Source organism: Zonotrichia leucophrys, chromosome 13 (assembly GCF_028769735.1).
Source record: "Zonotrichia leucophrys gambelii isolate GWCS_2022_RI chromosome 13, RI_Zleu_2.0, whole genome shotgun sequence".
Classification (NCBI taxonomy): Eukaryota; Metazoa; Chordata; class Aves; order Passeriformes; family Passerellidae; genus Zonotrichia; species Zonotrichia leucophrys.
This window is the reverse complement of record NC_088183.1, coordinates 8,437,866-8,465,146: the sequence shown is the minus strand read 5'-3', so window position 1 is coordinate 8,465,146 and position 27,281 is coordinate 8,437,866.

Genomic DNA, 27,281 nt, shown 5'->3' with positions numbered 1-27,281 from the left:
ATGGATTTAGGTGGAGAAAATCCCAATGAAAATTGACCAAGAACAAGGGAATTGAGATGAAAACACCTGATTGTTTTAGAAGAAATGGCTCATTACAAACATAATTTCTGAAAACTCATTGAGTTATCAAATTGTTTCAAGGATAGCAATGGATAGTTCTTTATTTGAAAACATTAAGCACTTGTGAGGCATAATAATTAAACAACAACCAGCACAAATTAATCTAATTATCAAGTTGTCTAGCAGCACAGTGACACATGGAGTTCAAATGAATGAATAATATTTTATTTCCAGATTAATTTACAATGGCAAGGTTATTGCAAAAGTAAGAGCTCTTAAATACATAAAGTGCTGCACTTCACCTAAGGTCACAGTTTGTAACCCAAGGCTGAAAATCATATAATATTAAATCCTTTGGAATCTTCTATCAGTATCTAGCTGTTCTTTGTTACTACTTTAGTCAAGCTGGATTCTTAATGTAGTATTTTACAATAGCTGAGAAAATACAGACAGGTAATAAAGTAGATTAATTTGGTAATAAGGTTTTTTTTCAATTTTCAGATTGATTATTCAGCACCATCATTAGCAAGCACTTCTTTTTCCTCACTAAAAAGATCATGCAACTCACTGTGTTAAACATAATTTTGTTCCAGTTATTCAATTAATGTCTGCACATATGCAAAAGTTAGAACTTCAGCCTAATCCACTTTACTGTAAGATTTTCCCTCTTTTCATCCATCACTCTAGCAAAATAAGAATCCATACATATCCCACGCCTTCTAAGTAAAATAAATGAGTTTGAAACAAGAAAGTTAATTCAGTTACTGGAACTGAGTGTTCATTTACATTTAGTGATAAACAACATCAGACCAAACCATCCATATTGCACTTCAATACTCCCATCACCCTTCAGACAGAGCCCAGGTGCTCCTGAACCCCCAAAAGCAGATATTTACAGGTGGGATCAGTCATTACCTGGGTGAGCTCCATCTCCTGCCCCTGCAGGGTGTTTGTGACCCAGCACAGAGCTCCTCACCCCATGGCTGGGGGCAGAACCTGGCAGGAACAGGGGTGGCTGAACCCCAAATTCCACCTGAGATCCTGGGAGGTCAAAGCTCATCCAGGCTCGCCCCACCAGGGCTGTCAGCAACCCCACACCTTCCAGGTAATTCAGATTTGCCTTTTAGATCAGTCATTGAACATTTGTTTTATGGTTCAAACACATTTCTACTTGAGATCTGAAGATAGGAGAGCTTGCCCCAAAATCGAGGGGATTTTTCCCTTGGTGAGAAACAGTGCAAAACTCAGAGTAGCCTCTTTTTTAAAATGAAACTAACCAAATTCACATTCCAAAAATGGATACTGAGAGCCTTTAATTTGAAGCTCTCCTTAAGAAATTATCCTTTTCTGATAGTGGAAGCCCCTTTCTGAATAAATAAATCTTTTCCAGTTGCTTCTGTAGAACTCAAGCATTAATAGTTCTGGAGCATATCTTTTATATAATGAACATATATATATTGTCTATATAAGTTCTAGACTTACTTACATGAATATAGATGTAGTAAAATGAGATTAGGAAACAAATGAAAGATGGAAAAAATGAGCTATTGGTACAAAGCCTCCATGCAGCCTTCATTTCCTTTTAATTTTCTATGGGTACAATAGCTGCATCCTCTGTTTGTGTTTTTCTCAGCTTTCCACTCCCACTTTATCACATTCTGCACAATAATGTGAAAGTTTTTGTCTTAACTGTGCTCTGAGACAGCTGACAGCATGGCAAGTAAATTCCAAAATGGAATGGGCTTGAATATTGGAACATGAGATGATTTCAAAAGAAAGAAATAGGATTATTTTTCTTCTCCCTTCTGACTATTGCTTATTTTTCACTGCCAGCCTTGGGATGAGGCTTCTGAATGGAAAATCCCTAGTTCATGAGATGATCCTGTTTTCCACTCTTTCCCTGGTTTGTCAAAGTCCTGAATGTTTTGCAGTGTTATGTCTCTTTTATTTAAGATCTAGGATGCTCCTAAGTAAGACAGATAGTCTGTTTTCAGTGCTGTGGCATGTGTCTATTTATGAATAATGAGTATGACAGACAAACTGATTAATAGGCTTTTTCTATGTGGGAGGAGGCTGGAAAGGAGGACATTGTGTGGAATAATTATTAACGAAGTACAGTCAGCACCATGCAATGGGTAAGGACTGTGTGGAGAAGAAATGGGGGACATAAAGGGAAAACTTCCCAAAATCTCCAGGAAGACTGGAAAGTAGGTGGTCAAGAAGAACAGCACAAAAGAGGAATAACATGAATGGAAGGCAGTGAAAAGTGAGCCAGAGTCACATAAACTTAATTCACGAGCACAAAGAGCCTCTCTTAGGTTCTCTGCAGGTAAATAACAGAGATGATCGCAGCAGTACCCCACTGGCAAAATTGTAATTTATATTTTATCCTGAATTAATGAGCACACAGTGTGTCAGTGTCAGCAGTGCCACAGCCTGAGTCTCTTTCAGTCACTTAAATCTGCCACTCAAACATTAAATCAGAGTTCTGAGATTAAAGATCTGCCAAAGTGAGCACCTGCTGGCATTTCCCCACTGCTGGTACCAGCATCTCACAGTACCTGACAGAAAGTCCCAGGCTGAACTGCCCTGTCCAGGAGCTCTAATAACTTGAGCTGGGCCACATATTTGCAGCTTACCAGCAGTAAACTTTTCTATCAATTTAGCCTTTCCTGACAAAGAAAATGGAAGAATTTTTCAAGATTCTAAACAACCCTGAGACAGTCAGGTTTGCATCACCTGAAACTTGTTTTTTTCATGTTTAAGAACCTCAGCATGCAATAATTCACCTCTAGTGGCAAACACTTGTCATGGTCGTGTTTTAGCTGTTCATTAATAGCTCCTAAAATTCTCAGTAAAGCAAAGGAAGGAGAGGAAGAAGAGAGGAGAGAAGAAGGAGAGGAGAGGAGAGGAAGGAGAGAGAGGAGAGAGAGGAGAGGAGAGGAGAGGAGAGAGAAGGAGAGGAGAGGAGAGGAGAGAAGGAGAGGAGGAGAGAGAGAAGAGAGGAGAGGAGAGGAGAGGAGAGGAGAGAGAGGAGAGGAGAGAGAGGAGAGAGAGAGGGGAGGAAGAGAGGAGAGAGAGGGAGGAGGAAGAGAGAGAGAGAGGAGAGGAGAGGAGAGAGAGGAAGGAGAGAGAGAAGAAAGAAAGAAGAGAAGAGAAGAGAAGAGAAGAGAAGAGAAGAGAAGAGAAGAGAAGAGAAGAGAAGAGAAGAGAAGAGAAGAGGATTTTTAAAATCACAAGTTGCTATTTATGTCCATGTCCATGGACAACCATCCATGGCTAATATTGTTCATCACTTCTCTTTATTAACAAGTAGCATTTTCACCTTCTAAAGAGGCTGTAAATTAATCTGAAAGTAGGCTTACGTAACGGCTCATTTTTAACAATTTTCTCTTTTTTCTCCTGAAATAATATTTTTTCTGTGAAACTCTAGAATCCCCTGTGAATGCCCACTGTGTCAAGCAGAGACTCAGAACCAGCATGAGACCTTCAGCTCCTATTCCCAGTCACAGGAAATTTTAAAGTCCCTTCTCTATCATAATCTCTTAGGAAAATAGTGGCTTTTTTCTCCCTGTTACCCCACTTAGTCACAAAAAATGAGTATATTTGCAATCCTGCTTTATTGTGTTTTTCTCCATACCCTCCTCTTCCTCACTGAAGATACAGTGGAGAAATATTGCAGTTGTGGCTAATTGTGGTTGTTGTGACCCCAGAGCTGTGTGAGGAGCAGAGCTGCCCTGGCACCCTGAGCATCCTTGGCCAGCATGGCCAGCCCAGGTGAGTCCAGCAGTGCCAGGACACAGATCACAGGTGTTGAAAGGCCATCTCTTCATTGAAAACACATAAATACCTGAAAAGAACCTGTAAGCATGTTTATTCCATTTGTCATCTGGATCATGACTGAAGGATGGCCAGAGAATGGGATTTCTTTGGTGAGTAGGCAGCTAAGTGCCTTGGCACTTACCTATTTTAGCATTTCTCTGGACTGTAATTTCCAGTTTGCTTCATTATCAGCAACCCTCATTGTTTTCATGTTTAAGAGGTGATTTCAGTGCAGTTTGATCCTTTTAGATCTGATTGGTACTGTTTTGAACTGTCTTTGTCTGGTTGGCTGGACCTGGATCTGGTTTGAACTGGTTTGGTCTGGTTTTATTCAGTTTGATCCAGCTGGAAAATGTTGCCTGTATGTCAATCCTCAGCTGAGATCTGCAGAGCTCAGCTGCAAAGAGCTGCGATGGATTTTACCCATTTGTTTTCAGAACTATTTGTTGTTCTGCTTACACTGCTCACAGGTTTGTCTGTTCCATTTCCTCTTGGTCCCCATGCCCAAACTCCAGGATTATTTTGTTTAATTCAAAGAATATCTGCCTCAGTGATATGTGGAGCCAGGCAAAAACCTCATTTGCAGGATGTAATTTCTATTTCCAGTGCCCAGTCCTGTCAATCAACTGGTCTCAGGCTACCACAAAGCTGTGTCAGATGAAACATTTTTCATACTATCCCCTCTAATCAGTGTGAAAGGGAAAATAATTTTATTTCATCTACAGTGTTCCCATATTAAATAAAAAGATTGTTAAACCTCACCGAGATTCAGCAGGCACAGATAAGACAAAGCCTTAATTAATTTTTCAGCATCAAGTCTGCCCAGTCTGGATCACTACTTTCCTCCTCTATTTTTATTTTTGCCATTCATTTCATCATGTATACAAAGTGAAACAATGAAATTCAATTTTTCAAATGGCAAAAATCTAGAAACCCCATTGATTTGGTGTTGTTTATTTTAGTTTATTTGTGAGAACAAATTCCTGTCTCTGAGAAAGGGGTATGTGGATGAAGAAGATGATGTGTTCTTTGGAAGGACACAGCCTGCTCAGAAACATGGAGTATTCTCTGTTTGTATTTCATGTGTATATCAAAATCATAAAATAACCCCCTTCTAGACTTTTTTACCATTTCTTATCATTCTGCCCATTTCAATTTATATCTTTTTCCTATAAAATGTAAAAGCTTCTGAAAATTGCTTGGAAAAGGACCATATTACAAATAAAAACATCACAAAATAAGATGAGCTGTATTTCTTTTTAGCAGCTCATCATCAGTTCCCTCAAGAGAATACTTGTGTCTCTGGAAAGAAAAGCACTTCAGCTGAAATAATTCCTCGGGTTTTTAATTAGTACATTCCTCTTCAGAAGTCGTCTTTTAATTGCTAATTCCTTCACCTGCCCCTTTTTCTTAATTCTTGAAAACAATTCCCTCAGAAGTTCCAGCAGCGATGTGCTTTGCTCAATGACATTTAAAGATAAATCATAAAAGAAACAATCAAACTGACCAGCTCAGAGATTAATTTTAGAATGAATATAAAATAAATCCCAGCTACTTTTTAGCTCTAATTTTATCTCTGTTAATGCAAACAGAAAAGACTAGACACAATATTTCCCAGGGACACAGAATCACAGAATGGTTTGGGTTGGAAGGGACTTTGAAGAGCATCTGGTTCCAACCCCTTGCCATGGGCAGGGACACTTTGCACTAGACCAGGTTGCTCCAAGTTCCATCCAACCTATAGCCTGTGACCTTCTCAGGAGCAGAGAAGGCCCTGCACACTCACCAGAAATGATGCTCACCTGTGATTTTGGCAGGTGGAAACCTCTCGTTTTAAGTTATCATTTGGGAAACCTGAGAAAATTAAGTCAGAGCAATATTACTATTTTATATCATATAATGTTTCCAGTTCAATGTTGGAGATCTCTCAACCACTCTTCACACTGTGCCCTCAAATCTACAAGCAAAACTGTAAAGAGTTCTCACACACAAATATACACATGGTGTTGAAGTAAATATTCTGCTTTAAAGTATGACAATTGTAAGTAGCAGAAAAAATAAATTACTCACAGAAAATGCATATTCCTCTTTTAAACTCCTGTACAGGCTGGTTTTTGGAAGACCTAAAATTGCAAATCAACTGATTTCTTATTTCTGCGCAATAGGCTGTCTGGCCTACTGCTGCTCAATGATTATTTTCATGTGAACTTCAAGAACCTCTACTTTATTTAAAAATACATATTTTATTTTCTCCTTCATGCAGGAGTTTGCTTTTTTCTCAGCAGTAATTCCATTTGTCCGGGTGCCTGTATCACTGAACTCAAACAAGGCTGTTTATTCTTCTGCAATTTGAGTCACAAGAAGAATAAACTCAGATACCAAAGTGTCTCTGAACACTGCCACACTAAAAGCAGCCCCTCAAAGTATTCTGCACACTCACAGAGGTTGTAAGATAAAAATTAGAAACCCTCCAAACATTTACTCAGAGATACAAATCTGAGTAATTTCATTTCCACATCTGTATTTGATCTTACTGTAACTCCTAATTGCTCAGATTCATTCTTTATATTTCAAATTATATTATTTATATTAATTATATTTAAAAATATAATTTCATTTATATTTTGAAAAGTTAAAAGAAAAATTACATTTTTTACAAGGAAAGTGATTGGGCAAGGCTTTCAATTGAAAGCATACAGATTTAGATCAGACATTAAGAAAAACTTCTTCCCTGTGAGGGTGGTGAGGCCCTGGCACAGAGAGGAGCTGTGTCTGCCCCATCCTGGAAGTGTCCAAGGCCAGGTAGGATGGGGTTTGGAGCAACCTGGGATAGTGGAAGGTGTCCCTGCCCATGGCAGGGATTGGATCTGGATGATTTTTTAAGGTTTTTTCTAACCTAAACCACTCTCTGATTCTAGGGAAGAGCACATTGTCAGGCTTCACCTCCAGGACATATCACATTTGTGTAGGACCAGGACAGCTTCACTGACTTCACCAATTTTCATCTGAAGCACAGAATCACACATCAAAATCTGGATCATCAGCCTGATTTAATGGTACAGAAGGACTTTCAAGCAGAGTGATTCATCACAGGGACTGATTCCCAGGGCTCTGCTGTGTGAAAGGCTTGGCTGGATACGTGCCAGGAGAGAGCAGGAGATAAAAAAATAGCAGACATATTCAGTGAGCATCCTTTTCTTTTTTAAGTCATCAATAAACACAATAAATATTTATGCTAAAATAATGTTTTAACAGCTTCTGAAAAATGAGAAAATCCCAGTGTTGGGTAACAGCTGACTGCTTCAAATCTAACACAGCTGATCAAGCAGAGCTGATGAAATTGAGGAAAACTGTGAAGATTGGTCTCAAAGTCACACACACACAAGTACAAAAAAAAAGAGAAGGTCTATAGAGAAGAATTTCTGACAAAGAAAGTTTGATTTTGAGAGGGTAGAAAAAGAAATGCCTACTTAAAACATCTCTTTCCTGCAAAAGGTGACAGCAAATCAAGTGCCTGGTTGATGAAAATTTGCTGCAGATGTAAGGGATGAGTGGAAGGTACAGGGTCTGCAGCTGCCTGGTTTTGTCTGTAACTGCTGATGGAATCTGGAATTTGGCCTTGGTCTTGGCAGCCTCTGGTGATGGGTCAGTGAGGATTGGAGACAGAGCAAGAGCAGGGGTGAGGCTGAAGTGAGGGGGATGATGGTGAGGCTTGATTTCAGTGGCTGCAGCAGTGAGACGGCTCCTCACATCCTGAAAACTGTGAATTTTTAACTTCCCTTCAGGCTCTCTGCTCCCAAAAAGTCAACAACATTGGTAACACACTACACATCTTCATATACCACAACTAAGGAATCAACCCTACTTAGTAAAACGGGGTTTTTTTGAAAATTACCTTTTTTTTCTACTTCTGCTTGAAATGGAGCCAAATACCTCAGTGTCCAGTAAAATAGAAGTTCTATAACTTTATATAATTGAAAGATCTTAAAAAAAAAAAATTAAAAAATGTATCAGTACAGATTTTTAGTAGCCCTGCTTTTGAAAGCAAAGCTTTTACATTAATTAGTGTCTCCACATGCTTACAGATTTGGAGATGTCCCAGAAAAGTTTCTAGGGATTGGAAGCCTCTGGCAGACTTCAGCAAAATACAATAGGTCAGAGTAGAAAAATCCATTAATGCTCTGCCCATCCCATTGTGGAAAGAAAAATGGCTTCTGTAAATGAATATTAAATCAAGACCCTAAGCAAGAGGAAAATTACATTACCTTCTGATTTCAAATCTTTATAAACAGCACAGAAAGAAGGATGGCCAACATCTTTGGCCCAGAGGCATCTCCCTCCCTTCCAAACCTTCAAATTTGCATTTTCCAGGCAGGCCCCCTTGCAATTCAGTGGCATCCACAGAGCAAGTGAACCTGGGAGCTGATATACAATAAATTCCATCTGAATAGAAGAAAAAATTTCTTTTCTGTGAGGGTGACAGAGCACTGGAAGAGACTGAGGAGAGATTGTGGAGTTTCCTTCCCTGTAGATATTCAAAAGCCACATGGAGAAGGTCCTGGGCACCTGTGGCAGGTAAGCTGCTTTAGCAGAGGGGCTGGGCTGGAGGCTCTGCACAGGTCCCTTCCAGCTCCAGCCCTGCTGTGATTGAGGGATTTAAGCAGCTGGCAGATCAGGACACAGAGCACCTTGGGGCAGCAGGTTCTATTACTGTTTTCCAAGTATTTATTTTCAAAGCCTGTGGTGACCATTCTGCTATAGCAGAGGTTTGGAAGAGATTAATGTGTGTTCTTCAAGCCGGAAAAGATATATTTTTCTTTTCCTGAAACCGCACTGATTGCATATTAAAGCCACTAGTATTTAATATTTCATCTGAAAAATTCTTAGCTCTAGAAACTACCTTGCAAGTGTCCTCTTATATTCAAGACATACCTCTACTATAAAAATATTTTAAAAAATGGTGTTAGTCTGGAGGGCATTTTGGACCTTTGGTTCAATTTAAGGGGATTTTTTGCCATATTTTTATGAAGACATAAAATACTGGCTTGTTCCACCATACCTCACGTGGAAATGAAAATCAGAAAATAATCAAGCGCATGGAGACTAATCATCAAGTAAAAGGAAAATGATAACTAGACAAACCAAAGTGCTCTGGGGCAGGACAAGATAAACATTTGTTCCCAGGGAGATGACAAGCTGTACTTTGCTTGGCAGCCAGGAAAAACACCAATTTACACCAGAGGAAAGAGCCCAATTAAAGCAATTAAAGAAACACCGATCAGGAGTTGACCAAGTTGAAAGCTTTTCAAAATGCAAGCAGTTATGTTCATGATTGATGACATTCCTCTGTGCTGGGGTATTTCATACATTTTCTCTCTTGATACAGCTCCTGTTTGATCAGTCAGGGAGTAGTATTTAAGCATAAATGTTGCTGTAATATACTTCATATTCCATTACAAGTTAGACAAGAATTTCCATAGTGAATTGGGGTTAAGAGAATAAGTTAGAATCCTATTTCCATATCTTGTACCTTTCTTGGTAATAATTTGACAGTTTTGTTACTAAAACCATAAATCTGGTTGAGTTCATCATCAAGGCAATGTGAGAAAAGCAAAACTAACTGCTCTCTCAGCTTAGAATTATTTTTAATTCAGGAGAATTACTCCCCTGCCCAGGAACAGGACATAGTGGATTACCTGTAGCTGCCTCAGGGTGATAACCTAGGTGCAATCACAACCAGAAAATGCTTGAAAACTATGCAAACGAGCCTGATTTTGCAATATTCCAGTTTTGCCTTTTGCTCCTGCACACAGAAGAAAAAACTTAGCTTGGATGGAAGTTGTTTACATCTTATTCTAGTACATTTACCATGGCACAGCCATCTGTTTGCAGCCTGCTGGCTCTAATGGTGCATCAGGGGAACAGTGACCCCTCAGGTTCCCTGCATCAGAGTGGGCTCAGGCTTTGTGCTCTGCCTGTGCCATTTGAGCTTTGCTGTGCTGGCAGGGCTGCAGGGACACACTGTGAAACAGCCCAGAACTGAATATCCTGCCTGGCTTCAGTAAGCGGGGAAGGGGAAGTCAGTATGAAGGACTCTAAACATGCCATGAACTCAGTGGGAAAAACCTTTCTGATGATTTCCCAGGAGGTATGGAAAGGTTAATGCAATTATTCATTTATATGCTTTTATTGCAGCTTCTCTAAACCTCCCTCTACCCCAATAAAAGCCAAACCAAACCTATAACAAATCCGCATATTTTAGACGTTGTGTTTTTAGAGGGGTAGAGTCAGGCATCCCAAATTAGACAGCAGCATCCTTAAGCACATGCTTAATTAAAACACTGACTATTGGGAGTTAAATATTTCTTTAAATGCTTTGTTCAATTGCACCATAAAGCAGAATGTCACTTTCCAGACCAAACTTCAGCTATCATTGTCTTCCCCACAGCCTTGTGAACAGCCAAGCTGCTACACAGGTTCCTCAGAGCACATCAGGGTTTGATTCCCTGCCAGCTGCAGCAGCTTGGAAAATGCCTCTGACTCACATGCCAGCCCCCAAATAGCTTTTCCTTCCCCAGGGCCCTCTTCCACTAATAAACATAAATTACAAGGGTTTGCCTTTGGATTTACATTTTCCTTATCAGCCTTTAGGAACTGTAGAAACAACATCTAAAATTTGAGCTTTGGAGTAGTCATTGTCAACATGGAGGTGTTTCTATATCCAACATTGTGCCATGGAGTTTTCAAAGGTAAACAGTGCAATTTCTGTTACAAATTTATATTTTTTGTAAGTTTCTCTGAAAGCACCAGCCCTTCTGCAGATTATTTGGGTTTTAACCAGCTCTGAGTACCAGTGGGTTGTCCTGTGTTCCTTAACCCTACTGCAGCTCCCGTGCAAGGGAAAGGGAGGAGAAAACTGTCCAATATTCAACAGTTTGGGGGTTTCTTTTTCCCTTGAAAGAGCACTTTTCTTTTTCAAAATAACCACTCTGCAGAAGGATTTCTGCCTGACAAACCCTGAGAAGCCTCAGTGTGAGCAGACAGAGAAGCAGAGGTGGATCCTCCACACGTGGCACAGGTACTGCCAAGATGTGGTTTCAACAATTCCCAAGGCAACATTCAACATTTCTTTGAATATACCACACACAACTTGCAAAGATTTCCATAAAGCTCATCTAGCAAGAAACAATCTACACAACACCAATCACCTGCAGGACAAAAACCAACCAAAAAAACACTAAAATCAACATAAATATATTGCAGAAAGCATAATACTGCAATATGCTTTTTAATATTCTGAATCAGAAGTTTTAAAAGGGAAAAAAAACAACAAAATTAACAACAGAAAAAAAAAAGCCCACAAAAAAGAGTCAGAAAATGTCCTTTGGCTGTTAATAAACACCTGTGATTAATTCTGGCAGGGCAGGTGTCCTTGGAAGGGCTTGTGGGCGTTTTTCTGGTTTGTGGCAGCTCTGTGATGATGCTTTAGGTGGCTCAGGGTGGCACTGGGCTCAGTATGGATGCTCAGTGTGGCACAAAGCCTGGAGGCTCTGACATGCTTGTATGGATGAGGTTGGTTGGGAGCCCTTTTACTTCTGATTTAGACACTCTTGAGTTTCCTCTACTTAAAAAGTGAATTATCCTGATTTGAACTGTAATAAATCCTTGATTTAGTGTGAGAGAATGTTGATCTCTGCAGGGAGCTGCTGCTGCACAAGGCAGAGTGCTGGCCTGGGGTCTGCTCCCATCAGGAAGCAGTGATTGAGTGAGTGATGCTTCTAAATTACTAAACCTGATTGAAAATTTTGTGGGAGGACAGTAGGTAATGTGATCCTGTAATCTGACAAATTTTCAAACTAAATAAAAAAATTCTTAGCTCTGCAGGTTCTCAAGGGTGTTTATGTACTGTATGCTCTAGGACTGCAATGTTTCTGAGTTATTGCAGATGCCAACAGGAGAACAAAAGGAATTTTCATGCAAAAAAATATTTACTTTGGTTGGTACTTTGTCCTTTTCCTGTCATTTGGAGATGATAGTATTGCTGAAAACTGCAACAAATTGATTCAAATTTCCAAGGTGGATGCATGTTTTTAACCCTAACTAGGAATACTGATTAGTTATTAAAAAGGAGGTTTATCAAACTTTATCATATTTAGTCTGTATGAATGTTTGGGTTTCTCAAGGGAGGAAATGAAGAACTGAAAGGTGAAATCCTAATTTTCAGGTTTTCTGTTTCTTTTCCTATAATGTAATTTTAAAGAAACAAAGAATAGTGTTAGGGAAGAGCTGGGCAGCAAAGGCACCTGCAGAGCTGCACCTCTGTGCTTGGGCACTTGGAAGCTGCTGCTGAACAAGCAGGGGTTTGAAGGCTCAAAATCAGCACCAGCTTTGACTTGAAGGGCTGGAGCAGTGAGAAGGAGGAGAATTCTGGAGGAGAATGCTGCCCTCCCACTCCGGGCAAAGGCAGGAACCTTCCATGGAGCTCACAGCAGATTGTTGATCACCTAGAGGGAATTTGGGGTTTTTGAAAGAAGAAATAGGTTTTGGGGAATGAGGTTCTGGAATCAGGCTCTCCAACAGGAATTTTAATGTAAGTTTAATTTATAGAAGCAGTAACACAAGTTGGCTGCTGAGGCCTGGATTTCAGGAGGCACCACTGGGTCCTGGGCTCCCATGTTGCTTTTTCCAGGTGCAGGGGAATGAAAGATCCTGGCTACAGCAAAATAGGGAAACAATGAAATAGAATAGTTTTCTTGTACTTACCTACTTTAACAGGCGCATGGAAAATGAGAGTTACAAAACCCATTGTTTGCTTTCTTTTTTTACTAACTTTCTGGGATCAGTGGGGGAACTATTCATAATTGTCTACTAATTTATAAAATCCTCAAAGTAATATTGTAATATTTTATCATTCATTGATGGTGCTCAGAGGAGTAAGTAAATCACAGGGTTAACAGCCTGAGAAGTGTTACAGCATTTGCAATGCATAGCTGGTTCTAAAAGCTACTTCACAAAGCAGCTGGTGATGATACAATGATGCTGCACAAGAAAAAGATTGTTATCCAGCTGTCAACTGTCTTACATGTTTTCATCCATCAAGTGCTTTAAAGGGGCACCTTCCTACCCTGCTGTAATTTAAGCCACATAGCTGTGACATCCTAGGTCCATTTAATGCAAATATGAATTATCTGTATGCCAAAAACCCCTCTTGATCTCCCTAGTGTGATCTTGAAAATCGAAAAATTCAATAGATCTTTCTACCCCAACTACACAGATGCATATAGAAAAACATTTCCTGGCTAAAGAGTTCCCCTGAGTAGTAAATATCTCCCATTCTTTTCTTGGGTTTTGTTCCTTGCTTTTGCTTTTATGGATTTTATCACAGTTCTTACAATAAATCTTGTGTGTATTTGCAACAATAGCTCTGCAGAGAGCTTGGTTGTTCCCTCCTTTCCAGTTATTCCAATACTCAGGATCAGATTGCTCACAGTTAAGAGTAAGACCACAGACAAATAAAATGTATATTTTATTTTTCCTACTGTTTCTGTCATTAAAGTCTTCCTGTTTTATCTTCTCAAAGCTTATCTCTGAAAGGTGCACTTTTAAGAGTATGTAACTACTTTCATTAAAATAATACTTTTTGCAGTTAATCACAAATCTAGAAAGATCAGACTAAAGATTCAAAAACTTGTTTTATCTCCCATAGCTTGTGATGTTCAGTTAACTTGCAAATGCTTCTATAGCAATCAGGGAAGAGTCCTAAGGCAGTTTTGATTACTCTTGCAAGTGTTTTTAGCTGTGTTTAAGTATTTGGATGATTCAATATGGGAAGTCTAACAGCCATAATATTTGAGAGAGGTCAGCCAAATATTCATTGAACTTACTGACTTGCTTGATAGTAAATATTCATGAAGTAAGGGTAACTTGGATTCATGTTTTAAGAGGAAAATGAGTATTAAAAGCCAGATGTTGCCTTGCACTGAGCTGTTCTCTGCACCTTCCAAAGACAGAGATGGAGCAGAGCCAAGGCAGCAGGACCAGGGCTGATCTCTGCTCTGGCATTTTGAAGCTCTTGCCATGAGTCTGGATGGCATTTTCAAACATGAATTAGCTGCAGGAACATGAGCTGGATTGGGAATAAGCGGGTAGTGCAAGTTAAATGCTATTGCCAGGGCATTCCTCGCCTTTCTGCTGATATTTTTCTGGGATGTGCTGGATCTCTGCCACTCTTGGGTTTATTGGGACCCCTGGCTGGAAATGAAGAGAGCAGGAGGCTGGTCCCAGCCCATCCTGGCTCATTGAGGTGATGATGTTCATGCCAATGTGCACAGGCTCCACCCAGCCTTTCAGCCTTCTGTGGCTTAGCCTGATGTCCACAGGAGCTGGAATGCTGGGATAAACATTGAACTTTGGCTTATGGTCAGCCCTTATAATTGACTTCAGCCTGAAATTCTGGTAAATACTCCTGAGTGTATTAGTATTGACCTGGCTGCAGGATCAGCGCCTGTGGTTCAGCTGGGAATGGATTTGAACAAATCTGTGTGGCCCTGCATGTATTTTGTAATACTGTGTTTAATGAGCTGTTCATTCTGTTTGCTGCAACTGTATAAAACAGATAAAACAAAACATATTTTCTGCTCCCAGAACAGATAAATCCTGGTGCTGTTTCTCTGCTTAGTTGACACTGCCTAATAGCAACACTCTGCCCTCCCTGTCAGGGTGTGTGTAGGAGTCTTCCAGCCTAATTTTGCATTCTGTTAACACCATGTTTCTTTTCAATGTTTTCTCTCATTGCTGCAGCTAATGTTTTGTAGACTTGTGCCCATGCTGATACAGCCTGGTGCAAGGAGCACCAATTTACCTCCGGTTTGCTGTTCGTTATTTTCTCTATCTCGACTGCAATTCACAAATCCACGCCAACGTCACATTTCCACAGTCAGAACATCCCAGGTCCTCTTGCCACTAAATTGGAAGCACTCTTGACAGGAGTGACAGATATGCCTGAGGAAGAAGTAGTGTCTAGGGGAGAGTGTTCAGATAAAGCTGAAATTAATAAGCAGATGAGTTTATGATGATGCTCTTGAATAAAGTGGCTAATCAATAAAGCACACTTTAACAAAAACACTCATCCTTTATAAGTGCAGGGACTTGTCTGTGGCTGGAAGAGACAAAACGTGTGAGAAACTTGCTTTTGTGGTGTTAACAGGGCTCTTACAGTTAAAGTTTTAAAGCAACCTTTGAGATGTATTTTCCAGAAATGTGTTGTAAACATTTTGTAGTTAGAACAAGAAAAATAGGCAGGGATGGTTATAGGATGTTTTGTTGGAAGAATGTTTCTTTTCCACTACTGGTGTGGGGCATTTTTTGTTGTTGTTGGGGTTTTTTTGGGTTTTTTCCCTTTATTTTATGCAAAACAGCCTAAAGGGGCACAGCTGCTACCAATTTACCAATTGGACAGGCTGGCATTAGGAAGGGTACACTGTTAAAATGACTTTTCTATTTTCTTTTTTTTTCCTCTCACTCTTTTTAAAAATAAATACTTTTTTCTGATTGTACATTCAATACCATTTCTGAGACCCCCAAGCAGTCTCCTTCTGCTTCCTTAGAGCTGTCCCATCAATGAAAAATGTGACTTCTTAAGTGTTCATCAAGTGCAGTGGATGTGAGTCCACACAGGCTGGTCCATAACTCTTAAATGCCATTTTCCAGTCTTTTTCTCACTTGGTATTTATATTCTAATGGTTTTATTCCTTGCAGCCAAGCAAGGCAGGTTACTTGTTATTCCAAAGTTATCAAAAACCTAACCCCTTGTGTCTATCTATCCTTCATTCTGTCTGTCCTGGATTTTTCTTTGCAATGAGACAGGTTCTGTTTCATTTTACATTGTTGGATTTGTTATTGGCAATGAGATTGAACCCCAAACTGTATATAGCCACTATAAAATAATATCTTTAAGCTGCTGTAAGCAAAGTGTGATTCTCATTGCTTGCCTGTGGTACATGCTGCTTTCCCCATGGGGTTTTCCTGGTGTTGCGGGAAAGTTCCTTCACATAAATGAATTTCCTTGGCAATTTCCTTGCCCGTTACACTCATAGCCATGGAATTGTTTAGGTTGGAAAAGATCTGTAAGATCCTCCTGTCCAACCATTAACCTAACACTGCTAGGTGCAGCACTAACCCGTGTCCCTAAGCACAAAATCTGCTCGTTTTTAAATCCCTCCAGGAATGGTGACCCCTGAAACTCCCCTGGTGCAACATGGGGCTGTGTCCTCCTGTCCTATGAGCACCCAGCTGTTCAAACTCCAGTTTTTATTAAGCTACAAGGGTAAATCATGCAGAGTCAATTGCATATGTTGTTCAGTGATAACTTCTGCTGCAAGGAAAGAAATTCTCCTTTTTTTCCTTTTTTTTTTTTTTTAAATTTCCATATACTTCCTGCAGTGTGCTCTTTATCAAGTATGGAGGTTCTGTGTCAATAGCTCCAAAGTGGGAGTTTATGGTAGCAGGGACACATTTGTCAAATTACACACTGTGACATACACTTAGCAGAGTGGCCATGGCAGGGATGTTTGGGATTTGGAGAAGCAGTCCTGTGAGTTTTCTACTTGCCTTTAATTTTTGATCTTCTTGTCTAATCAATATTGTGGCCTGCAACTTTGGAATCAGCATTCCCAGGAAGGAATTCTCCTCACTGAGGCATCTGGCAGTTTTTATCTGCAAGAAGGAAGCTGGCCAAACTCATAAAGCATCTGCCTTGTTAGTCCTGCTCCTCTGCCTCCATGGCTAGTTTTATAGTTGCGTGATGCCTTTCCAGATTGGTTTAAATTTAAAATATTACATGGAACACATTTCAAAACAAGATTAAAATGGCAGTACGGTTTGGACTCCATCCTAAAAATATTTGTTTGCCCTGTTCCTTAAGGACACAGACTCTGGTCTGATTTGTTTGCTGCCCTGGGTTTCAGATCCAACCTGGGCATGAGAACATCTCATGTGGGTACAACCCAGCAGTAGGAGACCCCTCTAGCTGAGACAATTTGGCCCCAAAGTTCCATGAGGCAGTGCAGAACCAAAGCTGGAACAGTTTCGTTTGTCATAATATGTGTATTTTCCTGTACCTTTGGTCTATACTTTGAACAATTAACCACCAATAACAGCAGGTGGGGGGAAGCTGCTGAGCCTTTTGGACTTGTTTTCCTCTCCCACTTTCCCAATCACTAATGAACATTATCCAAGGAGCTTTTATTCCTGTGGGAAATATTTAATTTCTCATGCATTATTTGAGGACAAATAGTCAAAATGGAAAGAAGTGGAAAAGCTTCCCCAATGCCTCCATGAACTATGTAGGTGTTCATTTGTGCCTCAGTGGAATAATGTAAATATTTGAGTGACCTTAAATTTTGAGTTTTTCCTTAATATTGTGAAGGGAGTAGATCCCCAGCATCAGAGTTATTCCACAAACCCTGCCTGTGAGAAAGTCCCATTAGGAAAATGAGCTCTGTGTAAGCCTAGTAAATTTTGAAGGAAGGGAACAAAAGGGAATGCAGTAGAGTCAGATGGCAAAACTCCCATTGTTTCAGCAGGATCAATACTTCAGTAATTGATCCTGCTTCTCTACAGGATGAGGAAGGAAGGACAACATGCTCATGTGAGAGAAGTGGCATGTATACTTAGCATAGGAGGCCCTTGTCAAATTTATATAAAATTTCTGATGAGCATCTTCTTATTTCCAAAAGAGTAATGTTGGTGAAAGCAGGAGTTTTTGCAGAAATGTTCTCATTTTTCTTGTGTGCTTTAACTTGACATTATCAAAACATGTAATTTCTAGTATTTTTCAAGTTGTGTGGGAGCTTAAGCTCAGCAAATCTGTATGTTAACATTTTATACACATAACTTTTATGTGCTGAAAATTGGAGATTTAAATTTATTGCTGCTATTTCAGTGTTTGGGGTTTTATTTTTTTTTAAATGCATTAAATCTGAGGTTCCCTTGCACAGACTAAACTAATTCCACTTGTTTTGCTGCTGGGGCTGAGAGGGATCTGGTGCAGTCAAGCCTGTCTCTGTGCACTTGCATCCCAAGCCCCTGCTGGTAAAGGGAACTCTTTTTCCTTTGCTGCAATGTCTAAAATGGTTTTTCTCAGCCTCTTGTAAAAGGAGCAGGCTTTTATCACATCTCTTCTTGACCCTGCACATCCCCTCAGGGATGCAGTTTCTTCTCATGGCTGGCTGTTACACAGAGCTATAAAATCACACATGGCCACACTCTGCCACCACAGCAATGTGTGTCCCCACCACGGGGTGCACTTACCTGAGACTGGCAAATTTCCACTAAATCATCCCTTTTGCCTGAACCTGTTTCCAATTCCAGTAATTAATGTGCGTGCACTGAGCTGAGGAATTCAGGGGGCTGTGTAAATGAATGTAGGGCATTTGCAGAGCCCCCACTCCAGCAGGTTAAATGGAATTGTGTGTAGGAAATATTCCCTTACACCTGCTGCATGGGAATGAGGTGTTCAGGCTGGCTGCAGTCACCCCTGGGACTGCCAGCAGCATGCTATGGATGGATTCCCTCTCGGGGGTTTAATTGCAAAAATGAGCCTGAGTTTTGTGGCTATTGATTTTGCTATTTGCTTCACCAGTCGTTTAAATGAGTGTGGAAGGGAACTCTTGGGTGTTGCACTGCTGAGAAATAATTTCCATAAAGTAATTGTGGTTTGTGTCTTTACTAAGCATCCTGACTGCATTTCCTATGTAGGAATTCAGGACAGGGAGGGGGACAGGATCACTTTGCTTATTAACCTTCTGGCTTTCTTGTCTATTATTTCCTGAACACTGTTTTATAACATACTTTGTGTAATTAGTGCAAATCCTCTTATAAAGGCAGCTCTCCTTGCAACAAGATAATCTGAGCCTGGAAGGAACAGTTTGGGTTTTGGTTTCTCAAAACATCACTCCTTGGATAAAGGAATTGCTGGAATTTGATGGGTCCAACTGAAGCTGATGACAAACAGCCCTTGGGGGGCCTTTATTCATCTTTCTTTTTTCCCTCTTCATAAGAACTCTTTTACTTTATCACCTGAGCAGGGTTTCAGATACTTGACCACACCTGGCTTTTCTGAAGCTTGTGTCAGGAAAAGGTCTGGCACAGTAAAAACCACAAATTTGCACGATCTGTGCTGAGGCCAAATCTTTCACAAAGAAAAACCTCTCTACCCGCCTGGTGATGTGCAGCAAAGAATACAGAAATAGCATAGATGAGACCTTAAAGAACAAACCTGCTGAGCCAGAGAAGCACTGAAAACTTTGGCAGAAATTTTCTCAGTCCCAGAAGGTCACAGTGCACTTGTGGAACTTGCAGAGTGCAGAGACAAAAACAACCAAAAAACCCAAAACTACTAACTACCTAACCTTCCCACTCCCTCCAAAAAACTCCTCTTCAACCAAAACTTTGTATACTGTGAGGCAATTGGAGATTATTTATACCTATTTAGTGAAAGACTAATTTAATTATTTTTGTAAATGGGTGTTTTCTGCATATCTGTGTAGAAGGAAAGGATACCTTGGCTCAGGTTGGTATGGTAACAGCAAAAGAGCACGTGTTTATTTACTCATTAAAACTGCTGGCAGGGATTTTGGGTTCAAGGATTCTGTTCCTTGTGCCTCCATCTTTAAAAGACCATTAAGTTAAATTGTCCAAAAATATGTCATTACAGTTTCTGGACTAGTTTTTAGGTCTTTTTAAGATCAGAAGGATGCAAAAAGTACCTAGAATATTAATTTTCCTATCACTTGGGGAGCTGCAACCAGGCCACATTGGGAGATGTATAATTTAAGTGCATCAGAGGCTCTTTATGAACAATTTTCATTGATTTTTAGCTACATATTAAAATATATTAAAATTATTATCCAGGACTGTCTTGATGTATTTTACTGGCTTAACTTCTGCAGAGTCTGAAAGACTTTTTCCTACCTCTACATCTTTTCTTTTGTAATTACAGGAGATAGTATTGAGATTTTTCCTACCTTCCAAAAAACACACAGGGTATGATCTTGCATTTATTTTGTGAACAAAATGTACCTGAATGTTAGAGGAAAGCCAAGTCTTGTTTCTTTAATCACGTTGTGTAAATGGATTTCAGAAAACTGAACGAGAATCAGTGTAAGTAGCATAAGCTTTATTATCAAAGTCTCATACACCTCATGGGACTAACTTAGCTATTCATCCAGATTTTGCCTGAGGAGGAAAGATTAGAAAAGAAAATTTAGTAGGAGCTGGTCTCCTTTGATCACCCATTTTATGATATATCATATATGCTACATTTTAATGCCCAATGTTTGCTAAAAGTTCAATAAATGGCTTCAATTTATAGATGGCAAAGCAGGCAACCTTTCTGTGGAAAAGATCAGTGAACTGAATGTGTGGTCATATTCTTAAATATAACAGATGCAGTAAAAATGCACCCCTGATTATGGCAGGCTTTCCATGAATCTGAGATAATTTCTAAAGGCTGACTTCTTGTATTCACTTCAGAATCATCTACCTGAGATTTTAATGTTAAAATGGAGATGTCCTGACCTGCAGGGTAAAGACCAACAGGTAAATGACAGGCAGTCACCCCAGATTGTTAAATTAGATGTAAAAAATGGCCTTATAGCCTAACTCAAGCTTACCAAGAAACACAAACTTCTCCTTTTCCGTAAAACCTTTGCATATTGTACAGGAAGTTCTTGGAATGGAGCCAGCTATAATTTATTTGGGGTTTTTTTGGATTTTTTAATTATCAGCTCAGTCACTGAAATAAAAAAATAGAAGTAGACAGGAAGGCACTAAACCAAACTTCTGGTGTGAGGTAAAGTGTTGGGTCTGCTAGGAAACCAGAAATTTCTTTATGATGAAAGCCCAAAGATATATAATAAAAATATATAATAAAATACTGTTTTCTTTGCCTGGAAAAGAGGTCTGTATTTCCACCTTCAGCTACTATTTTAATAATTAATATAAAAATATACCTTTTATGCATGTTAAAATTGTCTTTCATTGGAGCTTTTCTGAAGGCCAAATTCATCACTGTACTGAGATGTATTTGGCAAAAAATATCTGTAGCAGATGCAAACCTTGTTTGCACAAACTAACTCACACTGATAAAGCAATTTCTTGAGTGTCTATTTTTCCCTTCTATTAGGTCTAGTTTCACACATTCTTCTTAGGGTCTAAAGTCTACTTTTAATTTTTATGCCCTATAAGTTTTTATGGTCACTGTCTGTCACAGGACCCAGATTTTACTCTTTTAATCTTCTTTAATAAGTCAGTCCACTTCCATCTGCATCAGTTTATGCTGCTCTCAGTACCCCCAGTGTGTCCATCTCCTGTTAATGAGGTGGAACTACCACCAAAACTCCTTCCCCGATTGCAGATATGACCCTTTGTGATTGGCTGTACTGGGCCACAAAAGGATTGTGAGGAGGAGACAAGTGGGGAGCTGACAGCAAAATGTGTGGTATTTGTTGTAGATGTGAGGTGAGAGAACTGATAATTCTCACTGAGTGATAATCAAGTGTCTCTTGAAGCGTTAGGCAGGCTTTTTTAATGTACTCTAGAGCCCAGTCCTAGAGGCACCTGCAAGATGGAGAGGACCAACATATTTAGTTTAACTTAATAATTAATTGGGAAGCCAGCCTGAAGGAAAGAAAAGTCCTTACAGTCCTTGGACCTCAGGAGATCTTTGATTGTGCCTGAGCCTACACAATTTTCCTAAGGAAGGAAGTGAAATTTCAGTAAGTGAAGAAGAGTGGTTTCATTTTGCCACTGGCAATTTTAGTTACACTATTTAAAACTACTTCCTTGCTTGTCTCATATTTGGGATTTGGCAGACTACTCACCAGGAGCTTCCAGTAGTTTGTTAAATTCTCCATTATGTTGTATGTATTGATGGCCATGGTATTTTCCATAACATGTTTTGAATGAGCTTGGAAGAATAAGGGTCCAAGGCCAGGCTGGATGGGGTTTGAGCAGCCTGGTCTAGAGGAAGGTGTCCCTGCCCATGGTTGTGGGGAGATATTCTTTAAGGTCCCTTTCAACCCAAGGCATTCATGGTTATATTTAGGTGTTAAATGAGCCTGTTCTTGTTTGCAGTTTAGCTGAACCCCTTCTCTTGAGCTGGGACAGTTCAGTCTCAGGGTACAGGTCTGGCTGGTGGCCACAGAATTCCATGGCCCGTGCTGGGTGCCTGTGCTGTAGTGGGTCCATCAGCACACCAGCCCTGGGAAGACAGTGAAACAGCAGTGCTCTGCAACACACAAAATTCATTAAAAATTCTAAGGGAAAATGAAACTACCTGGATGCTGAAAAATCCTGACATCCTCCTCTGAACTCTCACAGTCCTCACTGAAGCCTTGGGGATTTGTCCATATATATACGTTGCCACATTTCTCTTCACAGAGAAAAGCAAAGCACAATTCTTCCCAAAGATTTCTGAGATTCACATTCTCTGAACCTCAGAGAAAGAGAAAACACAATTCTTGTCACTTGCTGTGGCTGTGTTGTACCAAAGTAGAATGCAATATAGAGATTGCTTACCCAAAGTGAAAATGTCTTGTTTCCTTGGCTTATCAGGGCCAATAGTGTGTGTGTGTGCGTATAGATTGTCGAGTGACAATCACGAGTGTGTGCACTTGTGTGCAGAGTTAAGTGCTTAACAAATTCAGTTTTAAATGTATAGAATAATATAATATAATAAAGTAATTAATTAACCTTCTGAAATCAATAAAGTCAGAAGCAATTCTCTCCCCTTCCTCAGAGTTGCCTTTGATTTACTATATATATATATATATATATGTGTGTGTGTATATATATATATATATATATATATATATTTTTTTTTTTTATAAAGGGGAGAGGGGGAAAAATATAATGCTATGAAGCTTTTCTGGCATTCTGGCACAGTGAGCTCCTGCTGAGCCCTGCTGGGCTGGCGAGGTGCCTGGAAGGAGCCGGCAGCTGCCTGTGGATCCCGCACAGCTCCGTGCTGGGCAGGACCCTGCCTGCAGCACAGCCTCAGCTGCCCTGGCACCGCAGCACAGCAGCTGAAGCAGAGTTCATGTTTAAAAAATATTTTACTGTTGAATTACAGTTAATTTAAATGAAGTCTGGCTGATCTTCTTTTGGCCCTGCTGGTCTGGGAAAGGCAGACTGTGAGCCTTTGAGTGCTGCTCTGCACAGCAGAGCTCAGATCAGGATAAAGTTATGGAATCTCTCTCTTTTCCTCCAGTTATAACTTTTTTTTTTACCCATATCATTTTAGAGATTTACTTCTACATCAGTGTGATTTTGTTGTATGAAGGCAAAGTACATGCCCATTTAATTTTCATTATCTGAATTCCTAGCACTACTACTCTCAAGACATTTTGGCTAGACAAAACAGTGATTTAAAACATAAAGCAGCATTTATGGCCTATTTTCCAGTATTTATAAAATTTAGTAAGCATACATGCATGATGAATCATGGTAGTGTCTTCTGCAGACAAAGCTCCCTGGAATAAATACTTGATGCATAGTTAAGCAGAGCTCTGTTTATACAAAGCAGAAAATGCAGATACAAGGGTTTCTGTCTTTAAATGTAATCCTAAGGTAAGACATTTTAGTTGGCTGTTTGTTTTTAATAACAGGAGGGAGAAAAGATGTAGGATTTTTAAGGAACACAAAGCAGGTTTTGTGTTTACATTGAATAACACTGATTTTATATTTTGGGGTTGGGAAAAGGCTTGTCTTACAAAATCAGCCCAAGTAAACATTGCATACAAAGCTGTAATAACACCTGAAATATCACTTGATGTGGCTTACACCAGGCTGGCTTGAAGGGTACATGCTTCATTGATTTTCAGAGGTTATTGCTTGTAATATTTCTGCAGCACACTCATTACAACTCCTGGCTGTTATCGGGCTCAGAGCAGGCAGCTGTGAGCTGACAATAACATCTGAAGCTGCAAACCCCAGCTTGAGAGAGATTTACCCTTTCCAACGTGATTATGTAGATCAAACCAGCACCTTTTTCCTTTTGGAATTCTCTTGCAGTGCTCTCATATAGCATTTGTACAGTATCTCAGTGCTCATCTGAAAAGGCAGCTTGTTCCAGGCATAAAGGTTCACATCTGTGCTGCTTTTGTAAGAAAGGAGTTGTGGGGAGGTTGGTAATAAAATTAGTATTGCCAAGAACCTTTTAGAGTATAATCTCTAAGCTGAACCAGTTACCTGGATATTTGTTTGTCCTGCACCCAGGTAAATACAAGCAGGGTCTGGGTTTTTTCCTTCTGGACCGTGATTGATTTATTTTTCTACAACAACAGGATCTGGATTATGATCTACTTGGAAATGGAGCTGAACCTCCTCTTTTTTATAAGCAAAAAGTTTCCCTGAAAGTACAGCTACCACTTCAATCAGCAAACTGGAGGACTGAACTGAATTCTTGTGACCTAGTTAACAAGAATATATATGTTATATATGATATATATATATATGTTATACTTATATCATATGATTTGTGATAGCTCCATAAATCAAAACAGTTTCTGCTCTAAAAATCTGTGTTGGTCTGGTGCTGTGAGTTGTCTGGCCTTTGAAGGAAAACAGATACATATTTAAAACTGTAATATAAATAATATATATTTGTATAATATATAAATAATTATAAAATATATACTATACACATATAAATATGTAAAAAGTATCTGAACTCTTTTATTTCTGAAGTATGGGTGCAACTCCTATTTGTACTGGTTGAAGTTCTGGCTTTATTCAGCTTGGAAAATGAAGTCAGGTTGATTTAGAGTGCCTTGAATCAATATAATAGAGGGTTATTTATTCTAAGAGTGACAAAGGAAAAAAATCAGTCAAAAATTTCTCTGCTTTTTTTTTCCCACTATTGCAGGTACATTTTTTCCATTAAATTAAAACTGTCACTAACAAATTGGTACTTAGATTTAGGATGCCGGAGAATGTATCTGACACAAACAGCAAGAAGGAGAACAGTGCCCACATCAGAGAAATCCATCATGAAGTGGAAACCCCTGAAGGGCTGTTACAGTCAGTCCTGAGCACACTTTTGCAGAATAAGTCCTTAGAACTTGGTAAAGCTCCTGGCACCTTTATGCTGAGAAGTTTGAGCAGGACAACATCCCAAGGCTGCAGTCCCAGGCTGTGCTATCTGCATGAAAGGGAAAGGATTTTTAGCTGTGGATGGAAATCTCTGATACCTCCTCTCACAAAAATGCTTCTCTCATTCCCTGTGCCCTGCAGTGATGTGTGGTGAGAGGCAGCAGTAATTCATCAGGGCAGGAGCTGCCTGTGGGACACAGCATTGAGCTGCCATTGTTTTCCCAGCTCTTAAAAACATGTTTTTGTTTTTAAAAAAGTGATAAAGAATGATACCAGCTGTCAAATCAAGGTGATGTAAAAGCAGGTATTTTGCCTAATTCTGTCAGTTACTGAATTTCAATCCTGGCCCTTTGCTTTCCCACTCATGAATTTCTGTTATTGCAGCACAGGGTTCTTTGACACTGCCAGCCCATACCTGTGCTGGGCATTAGTGACACAGTCCTGCCTTCTCACCTTGATCTTTGGCAGTGATTTTAAATTTGAGATAACAAACACCCAAGGGCTGACAGCCATGAGCTGACTGGGTCAATACTTTGCTGTCAAAGTCCTCTTTGCACAGGAATTCCTGACTGCAGCCATCAGTGGAAACCCACCTTGCCCTGGCTGTGGTCAGTGATGGGCAGTCCCCACAAGGGTGGCACTTCCCTAGTTCTGCCCTGGTTAGGGTTTGACAAGAGCACCCTCTTGGATGCTCCAAATATTCCTCATTTCCATAAGCTTCTTGGAGGGAAGAAGATGTTCATACAGCTTCCTATGTACGTACATCACTGTTCCAGAAAAGCTTGAGCAATTTTTAAGTGTTTTTTTGTAGCTTAGCTGTGCAAGATAAAGGGTTTGTTTGCACCCTACCAAATATTCACATATCTCTGTTTATACACGTGAAATGTAGAGCATGCAGGCTTTGAAAATGCAGTGTTCAGGACATACCCATTTATACTGGAAACCTTTTCCTATAAAACTTGATTTCTTTAAGGGAGGAGGGGACTGAAAAGTGATCTGCATGGTTACTAAATATAACTATCCCTCAGAGGGCACAGTTGTGCCTCTAGTTAGCAATACCAAGGAAAAGCTCTATGTCAGACTCCAGAGCAGCAAAATATTGCAACCATTTAAGTAAACAGGCTGGTTCCTTCATTATAGAAAGTTTCCTTGCTGAGCTAGATGTACAATATATTTATTTTTTCATGAATATAAATGTCTGCTACTGATGGAAACAGTCAGCTGTCACCATACTACAAATGCAAATTGCAACCTGATGGTTGAACAATTAAGATCTAGTGCACAGAGCTTATTGCCACTGGAGGACTGTAATTGAATTCCTATTGCTGTCAGACAGGTTGAAAATTACTATAATGAAGAGCATCAGTTTTCTACTTTACATCTCGTGTTTCCCAGCCAAAGAGCATTGGTGCTATGGAGGTTCCCACAAACAAGATAATTGAATAGAGAGCAGCAAATGACAGAGGAATGCTACCTGTCATTAAAGAGGAAAGTAATTAATGCTCTGTAGCTTGATTCCCTCATGCCCATGAAATCCAGGGATCTAAAATCGGGGTACTTCCCTCAGTGGTCCTGGCTGTGTTGGTGTGTGTGCAATTAATGATCAGACAGCTGTGTACCCAAATACTGGGCGATACTGTAAATAATTGGATAACTTGATAGAGTTCCTCCTAATACAAAGGAAAGTTATGGTTGTGTGACACATGAAAGAGGTCCTGGAGTAATCTTTAGTTATATGTGTGAAGGTAGAGATTTTACTACTACCTCCTTTAAAATATTCATAGTGTGCACGCACACATGTTCATTGCATCTTAATTATAAGAAATCTGAATAATCTCTGGAGTGAGCAAATAAGGAAAGATTAAATCATTACTTACAATGTGCATTAGTTGGTGCAAAACTCCTCTTTCTTACATAGATATTTTTGCTTCTGATATTGCAGGGAAAAGTAGGAGGAAATAGGGAAATGAAATAGGGAGCCGTCTTATACAAATTTCTCTGAGTTTCCTTTTTGGGGAGGTTATAGCTCACAATGAGAGTGTTCTGTGCTGCTCTGTGGAGGAGGCTTCCCTGCCATCTCAAACCTGGAATGAGCTTTGCAGCCATTGAAGGTGACTGGGATGTCCCACACCCCTCCCTTGGTGATGTCTGAGGGCAGAATGTTTGCATCAGCTGGGCTGGTCCCTGGGTCAGGAGCTGGAAAGGGATGGGCTTCCCCAAGACCTCCAAAACCTCTGTGCAGCCCA